Consider the following 7,749-nt stretch of genomic DNA (forward strand, 5'->3'; position numbering starts at 1 on the left):
TTGTCATTCGCTTGCGTGTTGCATCTTGTCATGTCATCATGTGCTTTGCATCATCATGTTTTCAAAACTTGCATTCGTCCAGGTCTCCCAGTTCTTTCCGTTGTCCGTTCTGAGTGCGCCCACACTCGCACGCACCCGCGGCACGTCCGAAATATTATTTTATAAGTGGCCGGAAAATGTTCTCGGAATGGGATGAAAGTTGGCATGCGGTGTTGTTATGTTGTCGGTGGAGCGCATGTCAATTTTCGTCACATTCGGAGCTCGTTTGATAGCCCAACCGTTAAATATATAGCGACAGTATAGCCGGTCTTTTCATCGGACGTTTTCGGTCTCTAGAAACCTTGTCGGGCTGCACTTCTCCCCTCTCCTCTCAGCCCAACCACCCCTACACAACCCAGCTAAGGCCACCTAACCCCCCTTGTGACCGGTGTCGTCCGATCGTCATCGGAGGGTCCAAAAAAAACCCTAACCCTAGCAAACCTGCTATATAAACACCCCTCCTTCCTAATTTGGACAACCCTAGTCTAAACCTACCACTAAACCTTCCCCTACCTCTGTTCCACAGCTACAGCCGCCGCCGCCCCATCGTTTTCCGCGCCGAGCCCCTCCTCCTCCGCCACTTGTCGGCGTCCCAGTGGCCGCGCCGCCACCTGATCGCCGTTTCGGCCAACCAGGCGCTGCCACACGCCCCCTGCCCCGCTCCCACCACCGCGTGCCCGCCCAGGCCCGGGCGAGGCCCGCCAAGCCAATCGAGGCTCATCCCTGAGCCCGCGCGCCGTCGCACGTGGCTCCCGCTCCCCGCCGCCGCGCTCCCGCACCCGGTTGCCGCACCACCTCGCCTCCCCGCGCCAGCGCCGACCTTCCTCGTCGTCCGCCCCTCGTTGGAGTTGAGGACCCCGCCTCCCTATCTCTCCACTCCTTCCTTCCCGTGCCCCACTCTCACTCCCGTTCTCTCTCGCAGGACGCACCATCGTGGAGGTCCCCTGCAAGCCGCCGCCTTCTCTGCGTAACAGCTCGCCAGAGCTTCACCGGTCATCGCCGTCGTCGGAAATGGACCCCCAGAGCCAGATCCGGCCTCCTCCACTCCGGATCCGTCGGCTCCGCGTCCGTTCCGCCCAGAGCCCGTCGTGTCACCACACCGGAACGCTGTCCCGTCACCGATCTTTGTTGCCGCTAGCCTCTGCCTCCCTTGCTCCAGTTCGAGCAGAGATGAGACAACCCTGTCGTCGCGCGTTCACCCAGCCGGCCCAACGTCCATCCAGCCCAGCACCAGATGTGGCCCAAGGCCCCTTTGGTGAGCACCCGCATGCTATCCTGCGCCACTGCGCACTATTGTTTTCTGCGCCGGCCCATGTGGTTCGGTGTCGGCCTGCTTAGGGTTTTTTCCAGATCTGCGAATTTCCTAATTATTCCAGAGAAAACCGGTTTTACAGATTAGTCCCTCTAGTTCATGCATTTGATAACTAACACACCATGCATCGGATTAAAACAACTTATATATGTAAAATGACTAGAATTTCATCTAGTTTCACAATATCCAACTTTCATGCATGTTTGAAATGTTTAAATTGTTGTTTGCATTAATTTTCTTAAATGCCATGCTAAAATGTTTTATTTCATAACTTAATAACCGTAGCTTGGTTTTATATAAATTATATATGTAAATGGGGTAGAAAAATGCATAGGTTAACATGGTGGCATTACTTTGCATGTTTAATAACTCAAAAATTGTGTATAGGGCAGAACAGTACCAACTTTAAAATATGCACATGAGGATTTTTCCGGACTTGTTGCTTGTTGTTCCGGCCTCATTTAAACTTGCCTAGATAGGTAGTTTTATTATGCTTCACCTCTTTCCATGTTTAATAACATTTAATATTGTTGGGTACATAAACAAGAGTGAACTAAATGATTGAATGTGGTGTTTCGTCAATATGCAACTCGTTGCATATTGAGCTCCACTTAATTCGTAGTATTGTTTGTGCACTTTGCCATGCCATGTTTCATTAAATCGTACATGCATCATACTTGGTTGTGCATCATGCCATGTTTATGTGATGGTTGCTTACTATGTTGCTTGCTTCTTTCTGGGTTGCTTCTCTCGTTAGCTTCGGTTTTGTTCCGGAGTTGTGAGGATCCATTCGACTACATCCGTTTGTCTTCTTCATGGACTCGTTCTTCCTCCTTGCGGAACTCAGGCAAGATGACCATACCCTCGAAATCACTTCTATCTTTGCTTGATAGTTGTTCGTTCTATCGCTATGTCGCTCTACCTACCACTTGTTTATCATGCCTCCCATATTGCCATGCCAAGCCTCTAACCCACCTTCCTAGCAAACTGTTGTTTGGCTATGTTACCGCTTTTGCTCAGCCCCTCTTATAGCGTTGCTAGTTGTAGTTGAAGTTGATGTTTGTTCCATGTTGGAACATGGATATGTTGGGATATCACAGTATTTCTTATTTTAATTAATGCATCTATATACTTGGTAAAGGGTGGAAGGCTCAGCCTTATGCCTGGTGTTTTGTTCCACTCTTGCCGCCCTAGTTTCTGTCATACCGGTGTTATGTTCCTTGATTTTGCGCTCCTTACACGGTTGGGTGTTATGGGAACCCTTTGACAGTTCGCTTTGAATAAAACTCCTCCAGCAAGGCCCAACCTTGGTTTTACCATTTGCATCACCACCACCTATACTTTTCCCTTGGGAGTCATGCTCCCGAGGGTCATCTTTATTTCAACCCCCTGGGCCAGTGCTTCTCTAAGTGTTGGTCCGAACTAGAGTCCTTTGCAGCGCCACCTCGGGGAAACTTGAGGGATGGTTTTAGTTGTATGGAGTGCTCATTCGGTGTTGCCCTGAGAACGAGATATGTGCAGCTCCTATCGGGATTGTCGGCACATCGGGCGGTCTTGCTGGTCTTGTTTTAGCATTGTCGAAATGTCTTGTAACCGGGATTCCGAGACTGATCGAGTTTTCCCAGGAGAAGGAATATCCTTCGTTGACCGTGAGAGCTTGTGATGGGCTAAGTTGGGAGACCCCCGCAGGGTATAAACTTTCGAGAGCCGTGCCCGCGGTTATGTGGCAGATGGGAATTTGTTAATATCTGGTTGTAGAGAACTTGACACTTGACTTAATTAAAATGCATCAACTGCGTGTGTAGACGTGATGGTCTCTTTTCGGCGGAGTCTGGGAAATGAACACGGTCTTGTGTTATGCTTGAACGTAAGTAGTTTCAGGATCACTTCTTGATCACTTCTAGCTTCTCGACCGTTGCGTTGCTTCTCTTCTCGCTCTTATTTGCGTATGTTAGCCACCATATATGCTTAGTGCTTGCTGCAGCTCCACCTCATTACCTTATCATTACCTTATCCTACCCATAAGCTTAAATAGTCTTGATCTCGCGGGTGTGAGGTTGTTGAGTCCTTGTGACTCACAGATACTTCCAAACAGTTGCAGGTGCCGGTGATACCAGTGCAGGTGACGCAACCGAGCTCAAGTGGGAGCTCGATGAAGATCTTGATCGTTGTTTTGTGTCTTTTCCGGTTGATCAGTTGTGGAGCCCAGTTGGGACGACCGGGGATCTAGCATTTGGGGTTTATCTTCCTTTTTTATTCAGATTTGACCGTAGTCGGTCTTTGAGTGTATTTGGATGATGTATGAGTTATTTATGTATTGTGTGAAGTGGCAATTGTAAGCCAAGTCTTTACCCCTTTCTTATTCAGTACATGGGATTGTGTGAAGATTACCCCTCTTGCGACAAAACCACCATGTGGTTGTGCCTCTAAGTCGTGCCACGATACGTGGGAGATATAGCCGAATTGTGGGTGTTACAAGTTGGTAATCAGAGCCATCCCCGACTTAGGAGCCCCCTGCTTGATCAAATCGCTGACGTTGTTGAGCCTAGAACAAAATGTTTTGAGTCTTAGGATTATATATATCGGAGAGTAGGATTCTTTTTACTCCTCTGTCCCTTCGTCGCTCTGGTGAGGTCTCCTGACATAGTAGCTATGACTCTCCTCTCCTCAAATTTCACGAAATTTTTTCTAGGATCACGTGGGTATCTTGGAATCGTTCCGATAGTCTTGTGACGAGAACATTGTTCTTGGTGACTCCTAACATTTAGGGGTTGTGGCAGTGTCCCGGGGAGTTGAGTTCTGAGGTGTTGTCGTCACAATTTCATCATTGCAGTTCTGGAATACCTGAGTTCGCCGACATCGAAATCTCTTTTATGCAGTTGTTGGTGAGATAACCTCGACGCCACCCAGTACTGGGGCGGGAGTTCGGGAGTATTTCCATAACTTGTATAACAGATGTTTTTCGAAGGTTGAGGTACATGATTTCCGAAGGTTTCTTGTTTATGTGTTGACGGATGGATACAGCTGGATGTAGGGATTGTTAGTTTGGGTGAGATATTATGCTTCCCCTGTATCCCCAACACCAGATTGCATAACCAGAAAGTTTCGGGAGTTTATAAGTGGGAATTCAAGTAGCTCCTAGGATATCTTTCCGACAAATGCATGATATGAGATTGGGGTTCAACGTCTAGTGGTCCGCCTATCCATGGTTGGTTTTACAGTGGTCTCGTTGTGCCTTAAAGAGTCCTTGGCTATGCTGACTCGGGGACACTTCATATGTCATCTGCACTGCCTTGTACATGATGGTGCTGTACGATCGAGCCCGTGTGGGCCCCACCATGAAAAACTTCAGATGAAATCTCTATCATATGTTTGTTCCGTCTTATTCTACGAGCCAATCCTTTGTTTTGTTTTTGAGTTGTGGTATTCGAGTTGCTTCAATGTCAAGTGTTGATTCCATACCTTTCCTAAGCGGTGTTCTCATATTTCTATGTCAATACTAATGCTTCATGATAATCGAGATTGTCATGTCAATCCTTTTCAACCGGCGTGTTTCTCTTCAAGTGGATGATACGTCTCCGACGTATCTATAATTTTTGATTGTTCCATGCTATTATATTATATGTTTTGGATGTTAATGGGCTTTATTTTACACTTTTATATTATTTTGGGGACTAACCTATTAACCGGAGGCCCAACCCAAATTTCTGTTTTTTTGCCTATTCCAGTGTTTTGCAGAAAAGGAATATCAAACGGATTCCAAATGGAATGAAACCTTTGGGAGCGTTATTTTTGGAATAAACGTGATCCAAGAGACTTGGAGTGGACGTCAAGAAACAATCGAGGAGGCCACGAGCCAGGGGGTGCGCGCTCCACCCTCGTGGGCCCCTCGTTGCTCCATCGACCTACTTCTTCCTCCTATATATATGTATATATACCCCGAAAACATCCAGGAGCACCACGGAACCCTATTTCCACCGCTCAACCTTCTGTACCCAAGAGATCCCATCTTGGGGCCTTTTCCGAAGCTCCGCCGGAGGGGGCATTGATCACGGAGGGCCTCTACATCAACTCCATGGCCCCTCCGATGATGTGTGAGTAGTTTACCTCAGACCTTCGGGGCCATAGCTAGTAGCTAGATGGTTTCTTCTCTCTCTTTGGATCTCAATACAAAGTTCTCCTCGATCTTCTTGGAGATCTATTCGATGTAATCTTCTTTTGCGGTGTGTTTGTCGAGATCCGATGAATTGTGGGTTTATGATCAAGTCTATCTATGAACAATATTTGAATCTCCTCTGAATTCTTTTATGTGTGATTGGTTTATCTTTGCAAGTCTCTTCGAATTATCAGTTTGGTTTGGCCTACTAGATTGATCTTTCTTGCAATGGGAGAAGTGCTAAGCTTTGGGTTCAATCTTGTGATGCTTGATCCCAGTGACAGAAAGGGAAATGACACGTATTGTATTGTTGCCCTCGAGGATAAAAGATGGGGTTTATATCATATCTCATGAGTTTATCCCTCTACATCATGTCATCTTGCTTAAGGCATTACTCTGTTCTTATGAACTTAATACTCTAGATGCATGTTGGACAGCGGTCGATGTGTGGAGTAATAGTAGTATATGTAGGCAGGAGTTAGTCTACTTGTCACGGACATGATGCCTATATACATGATCGTACCTAGTTATTCTCATAATTATTCGCGTTTCTATCAATTGCTCGACAGTAATTTGTTCACCCACCGTAATACTTATGCTATCTTGAGAGAAGCCACTAGTGAAACCTATGGCCCCCGGGTCTATTCTCCATCATACAAGTCTCCAATCTATTTTATTTTGCAATCTTTACTTTCAATCTATATCATAAAAATACCAAAAATATTTACCTTATTATTATTATCTCTATCAGATCTCACTCTTGTAAGTGGCCGTGAAGGGATTGACAACCCCTTTATCGCGTTGGCTGCGAGGTTCTTATTTGTTTGTGTAGGTATGAGGTGACTCACGCGTGGTCTCCTACTGGATTGATACCTTGGTTCTCAAAAATTGAGGGAAATACTTACGCTGCTTTGCTGCATCACCCTTTCCTCTTCAAGGGAAAACCAACATAGTGCTCAAGAGGTAGCAAGAAGGATTTCTGGCGCCGTTGCCGGGGAGATCTACGCCAAGTCAAGACATACCAAGTACCCATCACAACTCTTATTGTTCGCATTACATTATTTGCCATTTGCCTCTCGTTTTCCTCTCCCCCACTTCACCCTTGCCGTTTTATTTGCCCTCTTTTCCTTTCGCCCTCTCTTTCCGTTCGCTTTTTCTTTGCTTGTTTGCTTGTGTGTTGGATTGCTTGCTTGTCACGATGGCTCAAGATAATACTAAATTGTGTGACTTTGCCAATACCAACAACAATGATTTTATTGGCACTCCGATTGCTCCTCTTACCGATGCTGAATCTTGTGAAATTAATACTGCTTTGCTGAATCTTGTCATGAAATATCTATTTTCTGGCCTTCCTAGTGAAGATTCCGCTACCCATCTAAACAACTTTGTTGATTTGTGTGATATGCAAAAGAAGAAAGATGTGGATAATGATATTGTTAAACTTAAACTATTTCCGTTTCACTTAGAGATCATGCTAAAGCTTGGTTTTCATCTTTGCCTAAAAATAGTATTGATTCATGAATAAGTGCAAAGATGCTTTTATCTCTAAGTATTTTCTTCCCGCTAAGATCATCTCTCTTAGAAACTATATTATGAATTTTAAGCAACTTGATCATGAGCATGTTGCACAATCTTGGGAGAGAATGAAATTAATGATACGTAATTGCCCTACACATGGTTTGAATTTATGGATGATTATACAAAAAATTTATGCCGGATTGAAGTTTGCTTCTAGAAACCTTTTAGATTCGGCCGTGGGAGGCACTTTTATGGAAATCACTTTAGGAGAAGCTACCAAACTCCTAGATAATATTATGGTTAATTATTCTCAATGGCACACTGAAAGATCTACTAGTAAAAAGGTGCATGCAATTGAAGAGATTAATGTTTTGAGTGGAAAGATGGATGAACTTATGAAATTGTTTGCTAATAAGAGTGCTCCTACTGATCCTAAGGATATGCCTTTGTCTACTTTGATTGAGAATAATAATGAATCTATGGATGTGAATTTTGTTGGTAGGAACAATTTTGGTAACAACGCGTATAGAGGTAATTTTAATTCTAGGCCGTTTCCTAGTAATTCCTCTAATAATTATGGTAAGTCCTACAACAATTCTTATGGAAATTATAATAAGATGCCCTCTGATTTTGAATCTAGTATTAAAGAATTTATTAGTTCGCAAAAGAGTTTCAATGCTTTGATTGAAGAAAAATTGTCTAAGATTGATGAGTTGGCTAGAAA

Source organism: Triticum urartu, chromosome 1A (assembly GCF_056163025.1).
Source record: "Triticum urartu cultivar PI428250 chromosome 1A, HENAU_Tu73, whole genome shotgun sequence".
Lineage (NCBI taxonomy): Eukaryota > Viridiplantae > Streptophyta > Magnoliopsida > Poales > Poaceae > Triticum > Triticum urartu.